This window comes from Cryptomeria japonica, chromosome 4, assembly GCF_030272615.1.
Source record: "Cryptomeria japonica chromosome 4, Sugi_1.0, whole genome shotgun sequence".
In the NCBI taxonomy this organism is placed as follows: Eukaryota; Viridiplantae; Streptophyta; class Pinopsida; order Cupressales; family Cupressaceae; genus Cryptomeria; species Cryptomeria japonica.
The window spans coordinates 307,903,877-307,926,456 of record NC_081408.1 but is presented as its reverse complement, the minus strand read 5'-3'; positions in this window follow the sequence as shown (position 1 = coordinate 307,926,456).

The window sequence follows — 22,580 nt, the reverse complement described above, 5'->3', positions numbered from 1 at the left end:
TCTTTACTAAGACATGTTTGAAAGGGGAAGGAAATTAAGAATATACACCTTCCCCATTGCTAGGAAAAGTGGATTCCTAATGAAGGATTACATGCAATCACTAAGGAGTTATTATTCATAAAAGATGTACCATTTTAAGAAAGGAATAAGTCCAAACTAAGGGACACACATGTACTCGCATGGAGGATAATTTTATCCAACAAAGGGCATCGAGTTATGAAAGATGCAACAAAACAAAGGAAAAGGAAATGCTTGAAATGAGAGAAGATTGAAATTTTATTCTTGCCCCCCAAGCATGAAGACAAGAATAAGAAAGACTATTGTGTTTCTAACCAAGTATGATTGCAGATGAATTGTACCACCATAAATGACAAAGAGACCTCAAAAGGTAAGCTACTAATGTCACATAGTGAGGAGCAACACAATAGGTGAAGGAAATGCTACTGCACTAATTTCAAATTTATATTGATAAAAAGCATGAGATTTGGTGTAATATGGATACGATCTCTATCACATAAGTCTTGGACAAATGTTTTAGAAGCTTTATAATTTCCAATAGAATGAGAACAACTATGATAAAAGAGGCAGTACACACTACCATATTTGTTCTTATAATTATTGATATATCTCACAAAAGGAAAGGTGATGCTTTTATCATATTTGAGTCTCCAAAAGATTATTTTTGCTAGCTTCTTTTGATTTTCAAAACGAATAGGTCTTATCACTTGAGGGATTGAAGGAAAAGGTTTTCCTAAAATAATTGATAAAAGAGGGGGAGGATTATGATCTTATTAAAATTTATTGTGTAAGGACATGTTGAAGTGCCAAGGGGATGAATAGATGAGGGAGGAAGAACCTTTATAGGAATATCATCACTTTTATCACAAATGATCTACTTTGTTAGATTGGGAAGAAGTATTCTCATCATCTAAGGCTTCATCTTTGGTCAAGGTTATGTTAGGAGATAGGTCATGAATAAAATGCATAACATCATCTTGCCTTAAAATACATTGAGGTTAAGATAATCTATAGGAGAATAAGGAGGATCTAGAGGGACATATGTACTAAGTTTGTATACCTTGTCCCTCTTGCACTAAATTAACTTTGTGAGAAGAGGACGGTTTAATTTTACTCTTCAATTTTACATCTCCATTAGAGAGATCATGATAGGAATACCCTAGGAGAGGGCCAACCTTAAACCACACACACTAAGCAACATATTAATTCTAGAGAATGTTAGTCAACTTTGAGTGTTCAACACTTTTAAGCCTAAATTTGTATTCTTAGTGTGACCACACACATTAAGCAACATATTAAGCCTAGAAAATGTTAGTCAACTATGAGTATTTAACACTTTGAAGACTAGAAGTGTAAGCTTAGTGTGTGTGATTTAGTTCGTTACCTACGAGAGGTACAAGTATGATTCATTCAATATCATCTCTAATATTGACAAGGGTTCCATTTGAAACATTTACCAAAGCTTTTATGAAATATAGATACTATATGTATGAAAGCTTTGAGGAATGAATTGAATGTAGGAAAAATCTTTGAAACCCTCATAATGCAATACGTTAAAGTTGTATGAATGAATGGAAGCAACATGAAGTGAAATAAGCTATTATCCAACACATGAATTTGATAAAAGTAACTAATGAGCAATGTAATAACATGTGCAATAACAAACTAATCAAATTTTGTGAATTCCATTATGAAAAATTAGATCTAAAAAATAGCCAATCAAAAATATGCAAACTGTTAAAAGTGTCATGTTGACCAAAATGTAATGGGGTGAAATATGGGTTCACTAGTATAGCTTTTTAAACAAGGAATGAACCTATTTCATGGAAAGATTAAATTAAAGGGAGATGAAATCAATAGATTCACCTCTGAAGGATGATTATTGATTGATTTCAAGTAATCCCTTTGTTTGAGTTGAAATTGATACTACAAAGGTGTAAAGTGAATGCTAGATCTATGGCTAAAGATGGAAAATTGACATAGATTAACATGAACAGGTAGGTTTAAACTTGGTATGAAAACATAAAAATAGATCTATAATGAAGAAGATGAGTGGAACCTGTGCCTGGAATTTGAGCCCATAAATGTCGGACAATGATGCTCCAAGTGACCTTGTCCTTGGAATGTTGGATGTAGACAACATAAACCTTTTTCGGATTAGAATGATGCTCATAAACTATCCCAAAGGCTTTGATAAAAATTTGTCAAACATAGGTGTTGGCGGAGACCCTTTCCTCCACTTTTTATGCCTACAAAAGCTAGATCTAATCATCTCTATCTACTCTGCCTAGATTTTGAAGAATTCTTGAAGGATATGGTGGGATGAAATGTCACCTTGATTTTTGTAGATCAGAGTGCTTGATGATGAAATATGTAGATGTGTTGTGGATGTTAAAATTAATTAGAAAAATTCTCTTATAAAGGGTTTTGAAGGTATTTCCCTAATTAGGCAAACCTTCAATGGTCAAATTGAGGCATCGTGATCAAGAGTTGACTAGTAGGAAGTGTGCATTAGGATATTCAAATTTGGGCCTGATTTTGGGGGACACGGGTACCCTAGATGCTATTGTCCACCCAAAACAAGGTGAACAAGTTGAGGATAAGGTGCACATAGCCTAAGGAAGAGGTTATGACCATAATTCAGACATATGCTATTAGTTTTGAGGTAAGAGGCCAAAAATAGGTTTGGATGAGAGCTAAAATGGGTCACACCAAGTCAGGGGTAGAAAAAGTGGTGTAAAATGTGTAGGTTACAATTTATGATGCTACAACTCAATTGAAACTTGTGAAGGATGCACCTTTTGTTCGTGCACTTTGGGATTTTATTTCCCTCTAACTTCCTTATCTGATTCTATCTCCTCCTCCTCCTCATCATCATCCATGTCTTGAATGTTTATGTAGTCTAAGGCCTTAACAGATGGGGGTGGCTATTTCTTTTATGATGGAGGTTTCTTCTTGGCCGATGATTTTTGTGAAGAGGTTTCTATTGTGTATGGAGCCTCTTCATCTTCTCCATCTCTTGGAGTCATCCCCAGTGTTATTCTTACAAGTGCTACTAATGCTTCACCACTGTAGATAGTCTAGTTATAATCCCTACATCAATTGTCTTCTTAATAAGTTAAGATTCCTTCATTTTATCATCCAAATTCCACATTAACACTACCCCTTATATAAGGTATATTTTCTCTTTCTTCTCATCTTTCCAAGGTCTTGAAAACTTCTCATGTTTCTTCTTCCTTTGATATTCCTTCCAGTAGTCCTAGAATATTGGGGATTTCTAGTGCTCTTGTCCTTATTTCTCCTTTTGTCATGAGTTCTAGGCAATATAATATTGATCCATTCTAGAATTCTTTGGATAACCTTGGTTGTGACCACTTGGATATATGTAACATCCTTTTTAGATCATCTTACTAGAGTAAGAGGTCTTTGAGAAACTTTTTGTTCATGATAAATTGGATCAAGTACTTTTGTTGGTATTATGGATGACTTCGTCATGTGTTGCATTGGTTTTGTCATTGATGTCAACACTTATCCTTTTGGAGGTCTACATTGTTGTTTTGGCACTCTCGTTATATTGGTTTATTGTTGAACCGACACATTATGGTCTCGACATGGATATTGGCTTATGCACAGTCACCGGTATATGCTTCACCGACATGTTATATTGTTCTTCGATAGTAATGATGACTTGTCATCATCTGGAGATCACTTGGTTATGTCGAAGACATGGATTGGATGTTTGGATTTGGTGTTTTTCTTATTGGTCTAATCGAGTTCACATATTTGCCTTTATCGGCAGATAAGTCTAGGTTATGGACCGATACAAGATATCTATTCCGGATCAACACGACACGTTTTGGAAATGGTTTATTGATTGGATAATATGTAAATGTATTGAGTTGACATATTGTATCACATCAAGACTTATTTGTAATATCTTTAGTGAGCTGACCTTAACATTTGGTCTTAGGTTTTGTATAAATGATTGTAAGATCTTATTGAAGATCATTGAAGAGCGAAAATAAGCAAATCCTTGTGCGAATCACGCAGACATTATCTAAAGGTTGAAGAAAGGTTATGAAGGTGTTTGGCACTCATGTTTAGAGATTAAACTGGTATTGAATCCAACATTGCAGATGCTATTCTGAAGCAGTACATTGTTATTGGATTTAACCATCCAATTGTAGTCAGTGTGACTCATATTTTGTGATTGAGCAATGAACTCTAGGCAGTTGGCCTTTCTGCATGTGCAGACCCCATTTGCATACACTTACTATTTGTAGTAGTATCATCTGATTGTGGGTAAGGTTTCCCACCGTGGTTTTTCCCCTTATAGGGTTTCCATGTCAAAATATCTGTGTCATGTGTTGTGGATGTTGTTTCTCTTTCTGTTTCATGCATTAAGTTATACAGGTACTACTATAACTGTTAATCCATTTTACCAGAATTATAGTTTGTTTTACTGACACTAAGTTTCAAGTTGGATTAATTGGTTTTGAGTTGTAATTTATTGACAACTAGTTCACAACTGATTCACCTCCCCCCCTCTCAGTTGTCCTTCCTGGTTCCTAACAATTGGTATCAGAGATAAGTCCTCTTTTTGCAAAAGCCTAACAACTTGAGGAGATCCTATGGCAACAAATATTTTCAAGAAGGACAGTCCAAAACTTGATGGAACTAACTATGGTATATGGAAGATCAGAATGGAAACACATCTGAACTACATTGGAAGAGATATATGGGATATTACAAAGAATGGCTATGTTGGTCCTACTCTGAATCAACCTCATCCACCGACATTGGCTGAGGACTTGGAGAATGATTGCAAAGCAAGAGAAGCACTTTTGAGCACATTATCAGATCAACAAATCATGAGATTATTAGATAGATCTACTGTAAAAGCTATTTGGGATAAACTGGAAACATTGAATGAAGGAGATCCACTGTCAAGATTGCAAAACTGGAATGTTACTGGGTTAGGTATGAAAATTTAAAAATTGAAGAAGATGAAAGACTTCATTTATTTATGGAAAGAGTTAATGAAATTGTTTTAGGAATACAATGTTGTGAAGGATCTTTAAGTGAAGATGAAATTGTTTCTAAATTTTAAGAGCCTTGCCACCGGCTTACAAAATGAAAGTGACTGCTATTAATGAGTTTAGAACAATGCCTAATACATCAGTTTCTAGAGATACTTTGGTTGGAAAACTTTCAAAATTTTGAGCTTGAAGAGTTTGGTCTTGTTGCTACAATCAAGACTGATTTAGCTTTCAAAGCATCATCATCATCATCATCAGACAAAACTGATTGGAAAGCACTTTATGCAAAAGAACTTGAAGATATGAGAAGAGAAAATAAAAAACTTGAAGCACTATTCGCAAGGAAGACGCCTAAAGGTCTAGGAAGAAGTAAGTATGAAGGTAAAGCACCTTTCAAATGTTTTAATTTCAATAAAGTTGGTCATATGGCTTCTAGGTGTCCTGATAGACATGCAAGACTAAGGGAGGAAGCAAAAGAACATATAAACCTAACCCTGAATACCAGAGATACAGATTTAAGAAAAACAGAGATAAGTCATGTTACTATGCAGATGAAGGTGTCACAAATTATTAAAATGAAGATCCAATAGATAGTGGATGGGCTTTTGTTGGAATAAAAGTAGATCAATTGACACCTATTGTCAAACTAGTAGAGCATGCACTGGCAGCAAAAAAATGAAGAAAATGATGAATGGATTATAGATAGTGGATGCTCGCATCATATGGCTGGTGATAAAATCAAATTCTTATCATTACAGGAAATTCATGGAGGTCTAGTAAGATTTGGAGATGACAAGGCTTGTTTAATCAAAGGAAGAGGCACTATATCTTTGAATGGTAAGCATAATACTGACAATGTTTATTATGTAGAAGGTTTGAAGCATAATCTTTTGAGTGTTGGCTAGTTAGTGGAAAAAGGATTTCAATTACAATTCAATAATGGAAAATGCAAAATCATGAACACAACTGGATTGGAGATTGTAACTAGTAATCAGACTAAAGGTAATATCTTTCACTTGAATACCAATGATAAGACATGTTTGATTGCACACATTGATGAAAGTTGGTTATGGAATAAAAGACTCTGTCATGTAAATTTTGATTGCATTGTAAAGATCAGTTCATTTAAGGCAGTAAGGGATTTACCTAAGATTGTAATACCTCATAATCCAGTATGTAAGGAATTTCAAATGGGAAAGCAAGTTAGAACAACATTTAAGAGCATTTCTGAGAAATCCAATAATATTCTTGATTTAACTCATACTGATTTATGTGGTCTAGCAAGAACAAGAAGCCTTCAGGGAGATAGATACTTTATGCTAATAATTGATGATTATTCTAGAATGTATTGGGTTACTTTTCTTAGGGAGAAATCAAAAACTTTTGGAAGATTCAAGATATACAAGGCAATGGTAGAGAATGAAACCATCAAGAAAATCAAATGTTTAAGATCAGATCAAGGAGGAGAATTTACATCTAGAAAATTTAATGTATTCTGTGAGGAGAATGGAATCAAAAGACAACTATCAACACCCGAGACACCCCAACAAAATGGAGTTGTGGAAAGGAAGAACAAAACTATTCTGGATGCAACAAGAACCATGATGATGGAAGAAAATCTACCTCATGTGTACTGGAGAGAAGTAGTGAATACAACGGTTTATACTTTCAAACAGAGCTCACATCAAAAGTGAAACCTGTAAGACCCCTTATGAACTATGGTTTGGTCATACTCCTACTCTTAAATACTTTAGAATATTCAGAAGCAAATGTTATATTAGCATAGATGAGTATATTGGTAAATTTGATCCTAGAAGTGATGAGGGAATATTTCTTTGTTATTCAACTAGAAGCAAGGCATATAGATGTTATAATAAAAGATTGCAAAAATCATCGAGAGTACTAATGTGAAGATAGATGAACATTTTAGAGGAGATTCAAGATTTGAGAACCGACAATTGAAATGATTATAAATGAACCAGCAAAAATTGCACTGGTACAGAGTGAAGAACCAGTCACACCGGCATCATCAGAAAACTCAACTGTGACTGAAGAACAACAACATGTGAAGGACCAAAGGAAACATCAAAGGTCATGAGCTGGAGGAATTAAAGACCTCGGTGAACAACATGAAACATATGGTTGTCCATGCCGAGGATATCATGAAAAGTATTTAGGTCTCTATCTCTGTATCTGTAGGGGTTCTAGGTTCTGTCTTTTTGTTGTCCTTGTGTTGTCCTTTCGTTGTCTATTTCTATTTTTTTTTATGTTATGTAAGTTGATCCTTTTTGTTCGGGTGGGATCTTTCTATTTTTTGAAGTGATCAGGCATGTTTCTTTCATGTTTTTCTGATCTCCTGGCTTGTACAAGGTTCAGGTACCTTTCAAACACCTACTTTTACTTAATCAAAACAACATGTGAATGTAAATCATAATAAACCCAGGTATGTAAGATTGAATCATTCAGAGAATCAGATAATTAGAAATAAAAATCAAGGTGTTATGACTAGAGGAAGATTGGAAAATGATGAGGTATGTTTAATTTCTCAAGTTGAACCAACATATGTTATTGAAGCATGTCAAGATGAACATTGGATAAAAGCAATGAAAGATGAATTAGAATAGATTGAAAAGAATAATACTTGGGCATTAGCTCCCCAACCTATAGACAAAAATGTAATTGGAACTAAATGGGTATATAGAAATAAACTTAATGAGGATGGTGAAGTAATCAGAAACCAAGAAAGATTAGTTTGTAAAGGCTATTCACAGAAAGAAGGAATTGATTATAATGAAACCTTTGCATGGGTAGCCAGAATTGAAGCAGTTAGACCATTTCTTGCATTTGCAGCTCATAAGAACTATAAAGTTTATTAGATGGATGTAAAATGTGCATTTTTGAATGAAGACCTTGAGAGGAATTTTACATTGAACAACTTGATGGATTTTTATTGATAGATGACAAGGATATGGTTTGCAGGTTAAGGAAAGCTTTATATGGATTGAAGCAAGCTCCTAGAGCTTGGTATGCTAGACTTGATAAATATCTTTTAAAGCTTGGATACACAAAAGGTAATGCTGACAACAATTTGTATTACAAAGTTACCAATGATGACATTTTAGTTATTGAAGTATTTGTGGATGATATCATTTTTGGAGGTGAAGAAGGATTATGTAAAGAATTTGCTAACAAGATGCGAGAAGAATTTGAAATGTCTATAATTATAGAGATAATTTTTTTTCTAGGTTTGCAGATTTCTCAAATAAACAAAGGTATATTCATATGTCAAACAAAGTACTTGAAGGAACTTTTGAAGAAATTTGGTATGGAAAACTCCAAACCGGCAAGCACTCCTATGACTAAAATAGATAAATTGACATTAAAGGATGATTCAACTCCTATAAATCCGACAAGGTACAAATCTATGATTGGAGGATTACTATATTTGACACAAACCAGACCTGATATAATGAATGTAGTATGTATTGTATCTAGATTTCAAAGCAATCCTAAAGAAAATCATGAATCAATAGTTAAAAGGATTTTCTGGTACCTACAAGGCACAACAAATCTTGGTTTATGGTATCCTAAGGATGAAATTTTTGATTTATGTGCATACACAGATGCAAATTGGGCAGGAGATGTAGATGACAGAAAGAGTACCACTGGCGGTGCATTCTTTCTTGACAAAAGATTGATTTCATGGATCAACAAGAAGCAGACTTGTATATCATTATCTACAACAGAATCAGAATATGTTGCAACAACAACTAATTACACTCAGGTATTATGGATCAAGCAAATGTTGAAGGATATAAAGGTAAAATGTAAAGAACCGATACTTATTTATTGTGATAATTCAGCAACAATTGATATATCAAAGAATTCGGTATTTCACTCTAAGACAAAGCATGTTTCTATTAAGTACAATTTTCTGAAAGAGAATGTTGAAGCAAATGAAGTGAGATTGGTTTATGTGAATACTAAAGAGAAAATTGTAGATATCTTTACAAAGCCTTTGCCTAAGGAAACATTTGAATATCTTAGAGAGAATCTTGGAGTAATTTCCCCATCGGCATCAAACCAACAAGGACTAACAAAAAAAAATCTTTTTTCGGCTTTGATGAAGGAGAGCTACTGCTCAGGGGGAGTAGTTAGTTGTATGATATGTTTTATTCTTAATTGCTTTGGCATTTGATGTCAAAGGGGAAGAGATATCTATGGAAAACTCTGTACTTTGGGGAGAGATGTATTTTTTGTTTTGGCATAGAACTTTGTATTGATCTATTCTGGGAGATTGTTGGTTTATTGGTTTTTGGCATTCTATTTTTGGCACTTAGATATTTTTCCATCTAGTGTTGCCATCAATGCCAAAGGGGGAGATTGTTGGTATTATGGATGACTTTGTCATTGATGTCAACACTTATCCTTTTAGAGGTCTACATTTTTGTTTTGTTACTCTGGTTATATTGGTTTATTATTGAACTGACACATTATGGTCCCGACATGGATATTGGCTTATTCACAGTCACCAGTATATGCTTCACCGACAGGTTATATTGTTCTCTGACAGTAATGATGACTTGTTATCATCTAGAGATCATTTGGTTATGTTGAAGACATGGATTGGATGTTTGGATTTGGTGTTTTTATTATTGGTGTAATCGAGTTCACATATTTGCCTTTACCGGTAGATAAGTCTAGGTTATGGATCGGTACAAGATATCTATTCCAGATCAACATGACATGTTTGGAAATGGTTTATTGATTGGATAATATGTAAATGTATTGAGCTAACATATTGTATCACATCAATACTTATTTGTAATTGATTTAATTGTAATATCTTTAGTGAGCTGACCTTAACATTTGGTCTTAGGTTCTGTATAAATGATTGTAAGATCTTACTGAAGATCATCATTATGAGTGTGTATGAATATTGAAGATCATTGAAGAGCGAAAATAAGAAGATCCTTGTGCGAATCACACAGACATTATCTGAAGGTTGAAGAAAGGTTATGAAGGTGTTTGGCACTCATGGTCAGAGCTTAAACCAGTACTGAATCCAACATTGCAGATGCTATTATGAAGTAATACATTGTTATTGGATTTAACCATCCAATTCTAGTCAGCGTGACTCCTATTTTGTGATTGAGCAATGAGCTCTAGGCGGTTGGCCTTTCTGCATGTGCAAACCCCATTTGTATAAAATTACTATATGTAGTAGTATCATTTGATTGTGGGTAAGGTTTCCCACCGTGGTTTTTCCCCTTATAGGGTTTCCACGTCAAAATCTCTGTGTCATGTGTTGTGGATGTTGTTTCTCTTTCTGTTTCATGCATTAAGTTATATCGGTACTGCTATAACTGTTAATCTATTTTACTGGCATTGTAGTTTGTTTTATCGACACTAAGTTTCAAGTTGGATTAATTGGTTTTGAGTTGTAATTTATTGACAACTGGTTCACAACTGATTCAACCCCCCCTCTCAGTTGTCCTTCCCAGTTCCTAACAACTTCCTCATTATTTAAAAAATTGTTTGGGATATCCTCTTTAATGCCAAAGGCTTTCATTTGAAATATAGTTAGATTTGAATAAATTATTTTCCTCACATCAAAATTATCTTGTAAATTGACCCAGATATCTTCTAATCCAATTTGATGATTTGGCAAAGAATTTGGCATTAGGGACTTCAACTTTCCCATGGGATCATAGTTCTTTCTTTCCTCATACTAGCCTAATTTCATAGCTTAAAGCTCATGAAATGTAGTTCGTGCTACTTCCATATTAGTGCATTCATAGAAACCTAGTTTGAAAGGGAATTTCACCCCTGGCTTGTGTTTTGAGGTTAGGAGGGCTTGGACCTCTGCAATGTCCTATAAACTCCAAAAGAACCACTCTATCATTACAACATCAATGAAGTAGCTGGCTCTTGGTGGAAGCCACTGCGCCTTATGTAAGTTGACCTATGGTTTTTGATAAAATAAGTTCTTTGAGTTGCAATGAGCTTCCTACACGCCCTGCCAATCTTTTGATTGTTGCATAGATGAAGGCATCATTTACCCTTTTGAAATGTTTCTCTGATTGTTTCAAGGGTAGTTGTGTAGAGTGATCCCACACCTTGAGGATTCTTGGGCATTCTCCTTTGCTTCCCTGAGTTTCTAAACTAAGAAAAACACCTATCCTTGCCATCATCCATATACCATAAGAAGTCATAAAGAAATTCTTAGTTGTCATGTAGTGCCTCTCCTTAAGCCATCTAGCTCTTTTGTACAACAATAGATCTCTTTGTTATAGCTTAGTCTACTTAATGTTGATTTGATGGTATTTTATGATATACTAACCCTAGTTCATGATGTGAGATTGATTATGATATTGTTTGATTGTTTGCGAGTGTCTTTTACTTTCTTTGTGATAGGGACGATGACACATAACTCATTGCGAGTAGGATGTGCCATTGCGATTCTCTATCACTTGCCTATATGATATATTGTATATGTTGTATTATAGATTTGTGAATGCAGGATTTGTAGGTATCAGACATCGATTCCACCTGGCTTCACAGGTCTGAGTGTGTCTTATCCCAATGGCAAGTTGATCAGAGATGACATGAAAACCCATTCTACACTCTAGGTTTAAGATTGATTACCCTTTTCAGTCTTTGTGTGAGTTATTGTTTAGTGTTGAGTGATATCTTGAGTTGCCCTTTATTATCTTGCGTGGCGTATTGTGTTTATTGTTTGGTTTAATTATTAATAATTAATTAATTAAGTTATATAGTTTAATAATGTTAAATTAAATTAATAGACTTATATAGTTTATAATAAAATAAATATATATAGTTGGTAATAATACGATAAATAATTAATTGAGGAGTAATACTAGATAAATGATTTTATATCATGTTATTAATTTGGAATTAATATTATCATTTAGTAAGAAAATGCTTTATTATTAATTAGAGTATTTATTTATATAAATAGCCTTTGATTTATTATTGTGGCTATTATAGCCTTGGTTTATTTATTTATTTATTGGGGTTTATATTTAATAGGTGATTTTATATTATTGATTAAGTATTTATTGATTTATGATCATTGGGTACTTGTTTGTACTGTTACTACTTATCAAATTGCCATTAGTTTCATATCCAAAGTCATACTATATATTCTAATCGGTTAGTATTACCGAATCATGCAGTCGGTACACATAGAGAAGTCGGTATGAATAGTCTAGTCGGTTACAGAAGAAAGCAGTCACAAAACGTAGTATTCACCGAGCTATTTACCGAGTAATGTTTCATGGCTACCGAGCAGTAAAGTTAACTCACTGAGTTGATATTCACCGAGTGAAATGTTTTACCAGATACATTGAACCTGGACATGCGCATGAAAACGTGTTACAAGATCGAGGCACATCTAACCATTTTTGCATTGGAAATTGTACTAGGAGATTGTGTATGATTACAAGGTCAATCTAACCAATGAAATATTTTGTTTAGTTATTCATTCAAGGAATCTTTTTGTAAGATCGAAGCAATGAATTAGATCACCGCTGTAAGAGATCTATTTATACAACATGATTTTAGGGTTAGACAAAGAGAGATATATAAGAGATGTGAGATATGTGTGTGTATGCATGAAAGAAGACTGTTACAGAGACATAGAGAGGTCACCGAGAAGGTTATTAGTGAACAGTCGAAGAACAGAGTAAACAGAAGGGTTTACCGAGTTACAATATGGGTTACCGAGGTATGCTACAAGCTAGGTAATCTTATTCTGAGCACATAGAATCTGCTATAACATTTCAGATGTAAAGATGCGGACATTTGTAATGATTTTATTGTAATATTTTGAAGTTGTAAGAGAAACCTTTTACAGGGTAAAAGACTCTAACCAAGTCTATAAATTGTAAATCCTTTAACCCGGTGCAACATTTATATAGTGTTGTAAAATCCTTTAGTAAGGTAGATCTAACTGATCTTGATACTCCTAACAGGGTAAGCTATCAGAAATAGCTAAATGTAGCTCTAACCGAGCATTCTTTATTATTGTAGTAGTGAAGTTGTGGGTGCCATCCCCACCACAGTTTTTCTCTCTAACCAAGAGTTTCTGCGTGACCAAAATATATGTGCTATGGAGTGAATCATGTATTATTGTTGTTTGTTGATTTTAGTTTTATTTTATGTTACTGCACTATTCTGTTTATGCATAACAATAAGGTTATTATCAAAGAAAAGTTTTGGAGTACTGATTCACCCCTCCCCTCTCAGTATATTAGCTTTCCATATTGGGCCTAACATGTACACCCTCAACTATTTTGTTGATGGGCTTTTATAGTTAATTGTGCCCTTGAGTATTATTATTATTTCTCTTTTTACACTTTGGGGTGATTAATATATTCTTTCTACTTACCCTCTTATTCTATTGGCTAAATTATTGGGTAAGTTAATTAAATAATATCTTATTATTTTTACCTTGGTTTTTAAGATGGGTTGATTAAATATTATTCTACCTACCCTTTCGTGTGATTGGTTGAGTTATTGGGTAAGTAAATTAACTTTTATTTTATTTATTTCTACCTTGGATTTTGTTACGGGTTGGTAAGAAATATTATTTTTGCTATTATTTTTATTGGTCGACATATTTTATGGTTTTGGTCTAGTTTTCCATTTAATCGCTTTCTTGAGATTTCACGGGGGTTGGCTCGAGAAGTATTTTTCTGCGAATTGGATTTGGATTACTTGGAGAAGTTTGGATTGTGGGCTTCTTGGTTCTTCTTCAACAAATTCATCTTTTCACTTTCAACTTTCACTAGGTCGGAGGATTTCTTTGTTTTGCATTTTTCAGATTTGAAAAGATTGTCTTCTTTGTGTATTCTCGGGACCTTGGGGAAAAATAATTCATTTATATATTTTGCATAGTTTATATAATTTAATTTAAGACATTATTGTATAGTTAAACTATAGTTGGGAAGGGGATTTACTATTGTCTAATTCTTTCTGAGTTTTGTTTTCACGGATGCTGTGTTGACCATTTTTGAGAAATCTGTTACTATGGCTTATGGTTTGGCATTTTGTTTATATCATTCAAATCCTATGATCTGGGTGTCTCTTTTGAGCTTTCATTTGTGAATTTTCATTACTTGTATGATTTTATTCTATTCCTGTAAGTTTATTGTTTCCATCTAAGTTTTTTGAGTGTTTGTGCTAAAACCACGTATGGGCTATTTCATTATGTATATGCACTATTTCATTATGTATATGCACTGTATAATTGGTCAAATGCGTTGTTCAGTGCTACATATGCGTTGCAGAAAGATTCAAATGCATTGAAACATGATGAATGCACCCTAGGTCTTGGTATATGCACTGCAAAACTCAACAAATGCGTTGTACATTTAGGTATATGCACTAACCTACGAAACAAATGCGCAAATCTAGTTATTTAACCCTTCTGAGTCAGTTTTACGAACCTTTGAGTTTTCAATTTGGATTTTTGGGTTCTTAGTTTATCTTAGGTAACTGTCCAGAGGTCGTGTTATGTTTTCTGAGTGCTGTTGGATGTCCGAAGTAATCTTTTGATGTGTTATTTGATCATTTGTATTGTTGCAAGAGGACTAGTACCTTTCTATGTTAATGGTTTCTTTTTTTTTATGATGTTGTGTGGTCTATGTGACTTATGTGATATATGTTGTTGGCTCCTTGTGCATTGATGAAACTTTATCTTGGTTAGCCAGATTGTGTTTTGTGAGCCTTCTTGTTTTGATTTCATGTGTTTTTGAGGCCTAGGTGCATGATTAAGGGGAGTGGGCTTCCATGAGTCCGCTGAGGTCACGAGGAATAGACTGCTAGGATTATTGAGTAATAGAGTCAGGGTCTAGACTGTTTGGATAGCTCATTGGAAGTTTTCCATTGTAATTGATAAGTGATAACATAATAATTAATATTAGGTGGATTGGGTAGAGTAAATCATCTAAGCAAGATAATAAATTTGTTTTGTAATACCCATCTCATGGATCAGAGACTAGAGTGAGGTGGTAGATCTAGTAATCGGGTAAACTGTACTACCTTGATTTCCTCAAAGGTTGAGATGGTTCTGCATGTGTATCCTATTTGGTATAATGTGATGACACTCTTTCCCTACATGTTGGTCCTACTTCCTTATGTCTTGTTGTTGAGTCACCTCTGGAGGTTTCTTGGTTGTTTGGTATGTTTTCCTTGGTTTGTGTTAGTGTTGTTTCCTCTTTGGTTTTTAGGTATCATCTTAGATCTAGAATATGTGTGGGATCTTTTGTCATCTCCTAGCATGGGGGGTGGTTCATTTGGTTCCACATGGTCAAGTGGTTGGTGCCTTTCTTCCATTGGGATATTCTTCAGTGGATGCTTTTCTTGGATGTCTTGCATGGATGTGGATCTCTCTTATCTCTTTGGTTCATGGATGGATATTAGTAGCAGATTATTGTACTTGATTCATTTGATATGTATATGTAATTGTATTTGAGGACAATTCTCATTGTTGTAAAATACATTGTATACATGTATCTAGTGGATGTTATTGGAAAATGATGCATCATGTGTATTTTGAGAATGATTAATAATGAGAATAATGGATATTCATGTATCTATGCTTGTGATGATGTGATTAGTTCATATTGCTATGGTTTAATAATGTAGTAATTGGTATTGAAATGGTTAATTTCTGCTAAAAGAAATGAATGGTTGGGATTAGGAACATTTGGTATTGGTGCTTTAAAATGAACCTCAAGGGATGGTTGAGTATTCATAAATAGATGTAATCATTCTAGGTTAGAGTAATGAACTTTATGTGATTGTGTGAAAGGAATTAATGATAGTAAGTTAGACTGCATTTGGATTATGAAAGTAAATATGTTATCATGTTTTGGAATTTTTAAGTGTTTAGCTTAAGTAATGGCGTAGATTTACCCTAGGGAAGCTAGGTGTTATTGTTGAAGTTGTGTTTAATTCTGCTTGCATATCTTATCGGTATTCATGTTCATATTGATTTAATACTACTAAGATAATGATTTTTATTTTATATGAGAAGTTATTGTATTGGATGCATGTATAGATGTTTAAAAAAAAAATTGTTATCTCTTTTTTCCATGATAGTTAGTGTATATCTCTAGGGTATTTTGGTGGGCATTACATGTCATTACTTTGCATAGCTATTCATAAATGCAATCTTAAATTAAGTTGAGTGAATCCAAGAAATAATCACCTTTAAAAATGATAACAATATAATAGTACATCTAGGAATAATTATTCCTAGAGTCTTCTTTACCAAAATTCCTACTAAGCATTATTGAATTTTCCACTGCATCCTTGAAATCTGACCTATGAATATTATCCAAAACTTTGGCTACAAAATTCCTTTCTTCTTTCAACCATATCCTATTTATATGATCTTTGTGATTCTCCATATTCCTCTCATAGTCCTTTGAAGCTTCCCTTTCATTGGTGTGGAGGATGGTGTCATATCGTAGAAGTTCAAAAGTTTGTTCCACCATATCTAGAGAAAGGTCCACTATCGCATTGTCTTTATCTTTTGTACACTGCCTATTCGTCTAATTTTAGTTTTGTGCAATGGTCATTATCAACTTGGGGCTTTGTACTACATGAGAAAATATGATAGCATGAACCAATCTCAAGTTCTCTATCTTCTTATATTTGTTAGTTTTCCCAAAGTGGAATACCTTATTTTTCATAGCTTCCAAGTCAATGTGGCCTATATTAGTATTCGTAATCCATTTAACTTCAGTTTCATATTTTGATAGAGTTACAATTCCTTGGTACAAGTAATTCATTGTGATAGGTGGATTTTCTAGCTTGAGTTCAACTTTGGTCTTCCTATGGCTTGTTCATGCATTTTTAGCCTCTTTGCGAGACATTTGATATACTTGCAAGGCCAAAAGACATTATTAATAACTTAAAATAAATCCTTGAAACCATTCTTTTAATTAATCTTTATCATTCCTCAAAGTTTTTGATATTTTGATATTTTGAGTTTTGGAGAGCTGGACGCTTTGGAGATATGGAAATTGAGAGGATGGTGATTTTTAAGATTATGTTCATTCATCCATCTGGGGGTCGACATCCCATAATTAATAGTCTATCACTAAACTTTTGGGATCTAGGGATCAAATCCTTGCAAATTATAAGTTTTCAAAGTTTCAAGTGTCTTGATCCGTTTTGTGTTGAAGTCTCAAGGAAAACACTCATTATTGCAAATGGGTACCCTGGAAAGTGGGGTTTTGGTAAAATTTATATTTGTTTGATTTGGTCTTTTTATTCTTTTAAGTCCCAAAATCCGAAAGAAGATACTTAAACTCTTATCGTAGACTTCGAGGTTTGGGAGTTCACAAACATAAGGGATTATTTTTTAAAGGGCCAGGGTTTTCGAGGTCTTAAACTGTATGCTTATTATTTGGTTGGCTGCAGACTTTGAGGTTTTAGGAGTTTGGAACATATGAGGTCTTTAGCTCTTAGGTCTCATTAGGGTTCAAAATCTTCTATTAAAGGCATTTATACAAGGAAACCATTGGGTTAGATTCATTTTCTTTATTATTCCCTAATTTCTTTGAGGTTCAAATTTCTAAAGTGAATGGTGGACTAAACTTGATGAAGTATTGAAGGTTTATTAAGGTCTTTGGTGGGTTTGGAATGTGAGGTTTTGAGACACTAATTAAAATGATATGATCAATTCTATGGGAGATGGATTCCCAAAGCAAAGGTGTTTTTAAAACTTGTTGTGAATCTTAAGAGTGTGATCCTGAAAGATTTTAGAATTGATGTGTTAAATTTATTAAAATACTTAGGACCCAGGGGTCTCAGTGTAAGGATATTTCAAACACAACAAAATTTGATCGAGTTGAGACAAAGTTTTGGGTACATAGGGAAAATTTGCTAGGGTTATTTAGATACACCATTTTGAAAAGAACAAGTTCCAAACCCTAAAGGCTAATTTTACAATATAATCTATCTAGGGAATGACCAAGTGATTTGAGGGGTTTGAATTCCCAATTGAGGAATCATGATTTTGAGGATCTCATCAAGAAAACAATTCATATGTTTGGGTTCAAGATCAAATTTAGGGCACAACTAAATAACATGGGTCTATTCTTTGAGTCTCCCCAAGGGGATTTGTTTATTCCTAATCTAGAAAAGCAGGAAACCCTATGCAAAGAAAAAAACAAAACTAACCAAAACTAGAGGAAAAAAAAAAAGGAAGCAACAAGAACACATCAAAACCAAGAAAGACAAGAAAAACATGAAAGGAAAGAGTAGAGAGTGTTGGTGTTTGTGCATAGTATGTTGACATGATAATATTATATTGTCATTGACGTCAATATACAGGAGAGTGAACCGACAATATGCTGAAAAGTGAACCGGTATAATGTGGTGAGCTGGTATATGTGCAAAGAAGTGAACAGGTATATTGAAACTAAGTAGCTGGCAAAGAGAACCGGTATATGAGAAATAGGTGAAGTGGCATGTTTGTCCAAGTGAATCGGTATGATGGAATGTGAACCGGCATATGGAATGTTTCCTAGTAAGGCTTAATATGGTATGACTATAGATTGGTAGTCTTAGCTTAAGGGTTTCCGGTTGAAGTGTTCTAAGCTTGTGTGATTCAACTGATGACATTGTGTGATGAGCTAGCATTGTAATCAAGATCAGATCATGTTTCCACGTCAGCCTTGTGCATGTGAAGGATCTTGCATGAAGGAGATTGATCCTATCTGCCTTGGGAATGAGCAAAGTCTTTATAAACGGTGGAGAATGCGTGATGAGTTATCACCTCCATGAAACGATGAAGAACAAATGATGGAGAATATCCTGAGATCTGTTCAAGACCATTGTATTCAAATGCAAAGTGTTCAATGGCCAGGATTGAACCGCCTAAATTTCTTAACCTAAATGTTTAGGGTTTAGGGTTTATGCTACCGACCTATCTATTTCCTATAAGGTCGATGTTGTGTTTCATACTGAGGTTGTTGGCAAATGGTGTGTGTGTGTATCTAAGTGCAGAGATACGTGATTCTTGCCAGACCCGATGAGATAAGAGGATTGATTCCTACATAGTGTGTGTGCAGAAGGAAGGAACTTAAGTGGATCTGCATTAGGTATTGAGTGCTATTATCAGATCATTGTAATACCTGTTGATCTTTAACCACTTCAATAGTTGGAAAATCCCCTAACCGGGTAGCTTTAACCAGCTTGCTGTAAATCGTTTAATAGGGTGACTCAAACTCATTGAGTTCTTGAAATCCTCTAACAAGGTAACCTCTAATAGGGTTTAACCCTTAACCAGGTATTTAGCCATCCCTTAACTGGGTGATCTCTAACAGGATCAGTTCCTAGCAGAATCTGTTGTAACAATCTTTAACCAGACTAGGCTCCTAACAGAGCGGACTTCTAAAGAGTTCAAAAGCAGCTTGTGGGTATTCATCCCCACCGTGGTTTTTCCTAGTTGGGTTTCCACGTGAAAAATCTGTGTGTCAGGTGTAGTATTTTTCATGTGATGATTTAAGTGATTTGTGTCTGAAGGTAAATCATGCTGAGCTAGCTGTTATTATATTTCTGATGATAGATTACCTATTCATGCATAAGGGTGAAATGGAAGTGTAGTATTAAGTTGAGTAGAAAGGTAAGTGATTAACCAGTTAATGCTTGTCACAGTCATTCCTAGCTTTATCGGTTGTACTCTGCTTCAGACCAGTGTTACTGTCTGTCAGACATTTATAGTGTTTGCAGTCAAACCGGTTTGGGAAAAGTTTTTGTGATTGTACTAATGCACCCCCCCTCTCAGTACCGATTTGGTACTTATTGTTCATCATTGAGTTATCAGAGAGAAAGCAACTTTCACACATGCAAGAAACATAACAAGGGGAACATAGGCACACAAGGAACATAGACACCAAAGGAATTAGTTGCACAATTGATCTTGGAATGTGGAAATATTTGGTCACTAAAGGATGTTGATTTCCTAAGGTTTGTAATGAGATCTTTGGAATGAATGGTGGTTCTAAGTGAATCAATATAAGTTTAAATAACAACCTATTTAGAGGTGTCATTGATGCATAAATATTGAGTTAATGTATAAGGCCCACTAGAGTTTGAAGTTTCAAAGAGAAGGCCAAAAGAGGCCATAAGAGGGGATGCATTCTAGATAAGAACTCAAGATAGAGCCCAAAGTTATTTTGGGATTTAAAGCCCTGAATATAGGTACAACAAACACTGATGACAATTTTGGCTTGGGGAAAAAGGAAACCTTAGAACTAAGATCTAAGGTTCCTTTAGGAGTCAAATCCCAAAGAACACAACAAGTGACAACAACAAGAAGGGAAAGGGAGATCCATGGATGTGGGATCCAAATAAAAATTACAATAGATTACTAAGGTTCCTTTGAGGCCTGAGACCCTAGAGAAAAACCAAAAAAATAAAAGAAAACAAAGGAGAAACAAGAAAAGGCAAGAAAAAGGAAAGAGAGAAAACAAGAGACAAAGAACAAACAAAAGAGGGGGACCCTATTTTGTTAGACAAAAAAGTAGGGAAAAGTATGTAGGCCATAACAAGAATGTAATTATATGAATTTTTTTCTAGTTGATTGAGCATTTGGTGTTGAACACACCATAGGAATAAGGAGGGGGAGGGGTGAATCAATCCAGACCTCAAAACACTTCACTTCTAATATACTAAAATTTAAACCACAATTATCATAATACTACAATTGTGAAACATGAAAGCACATAACACAACAAACACATGAACACCAAATTTACATGGAAATCCCTAAAGAGGGAAAAAACACGATGAGAATTATACTCACAATATGAATAAATGATTACAATGTTTAGGCTCAAGGCTCAAGGCCAAGGAGCTCATTGCTCCTAAAAGGACTCACAAGACTAAGGTGCACAAACTTAGGGAAAGATACAAAGGATTGCACAAACTACCAAAAGGAACACACCTTCTTTCAGTAGGTGCAAAGGATCAATGAACTGAAATGAATAAGATATTCTGATCTTGAAATTATCCTTGAACCATTGCATCAAGTGACCAATATCATGGCAAACATAACTGATCACAAATATTATCCCAACTTCCTTCTCAATTGTCTTTCCCATTTCTACAGAATCAAATATTCTTACACATTAGTCATATACACTTAGCATCAATTAACATCTATTCCATGTTCAACTCATACATCCACACTCCTATATGTACAAGATAATTCACTAAAACCTTAAGCTAGGTTGACCACATACAAAATATACAATATTACACAAATTGGACCACCTGGACCTATAACACCAAATGCGGTCCACTCTAGGAGATAGAGAGGACCTGAACACATCATCACACAACCTCTTTCCAACCGAATCCTTATGAGCCGCATACACTAACACATACTCTAAGGTCAGGACCAATAAAATGTGTAGATAAAATAATGTAGTTGGCTCAAAATCATTCTCTAATGCACAAAACATAATGTATATCTACACACAACATGGTGAGATCCATATTATCATTAAAAATGAACCACCAAAATATTTCCAGACTAAAAAGGCATGATCTAGAAAGAACACATGACCTCAGTTCGTCAAAACCCATACTAGCTGACATAAATAAACTCAGAACATCATAACTTCACTTCTAGATTGATTCATCATTATAAAATTGAATTGGAACATTGTACAAATCAAATAAACATGTCCTCCAAGACATATCATAGAAAGTGACATATCAAAAAACTACCAAGTATTCATTGGCTAGTTCTGACAGACATTCAACTATTAGAAACAACAACAACAAACTCATCCATCTGAGCAACACAAGACTTGTAAACTTGATAGTACAATATACATAGATCATAAACATTATATGCAAAACTGCATTCCATATTGTTCACATACTAGTGTAATCCAAAGCAATCTTCCACCAAGACATTAAAAACTCTTTCCTGCATAAATAAGTTGTTTCATGTATATTGAACCTTCTAGTACACCAATCTTTTGGAAACACCTCATACTTACTCAATATCATTACCAAACCATTCAACAACATCAAACCACCATTTGCAACACATGGTGACATCCAATATACCACAACAACTCATTTGAAACATAAGGTACATAGTGACATCCAATATAACAAAAAAACTCATTTGCAACACAAGGTACATAGTGACATCTAATATAACACAACAACTCATCTAAAACACAAGGTGACATCCAATATACACGACAATTCATCTATAACACAATGCAACTCATATGCAACACAAAGTGACATCAATGATAATGCAAGACAGGTTGACATCAATGACAACATAACACAACTCATGTTTCCAATATTTGGTATATTCTAGCACTAAACTTATGTAGGTATTAATTCAACCAAATTTTGATGCATGTAACTTAATAATTATATTATAGAATATCACAAATTTTTTAATAATGTTGAGAAATCCATTAATTGATAGAATATTTTTCTGCTCAG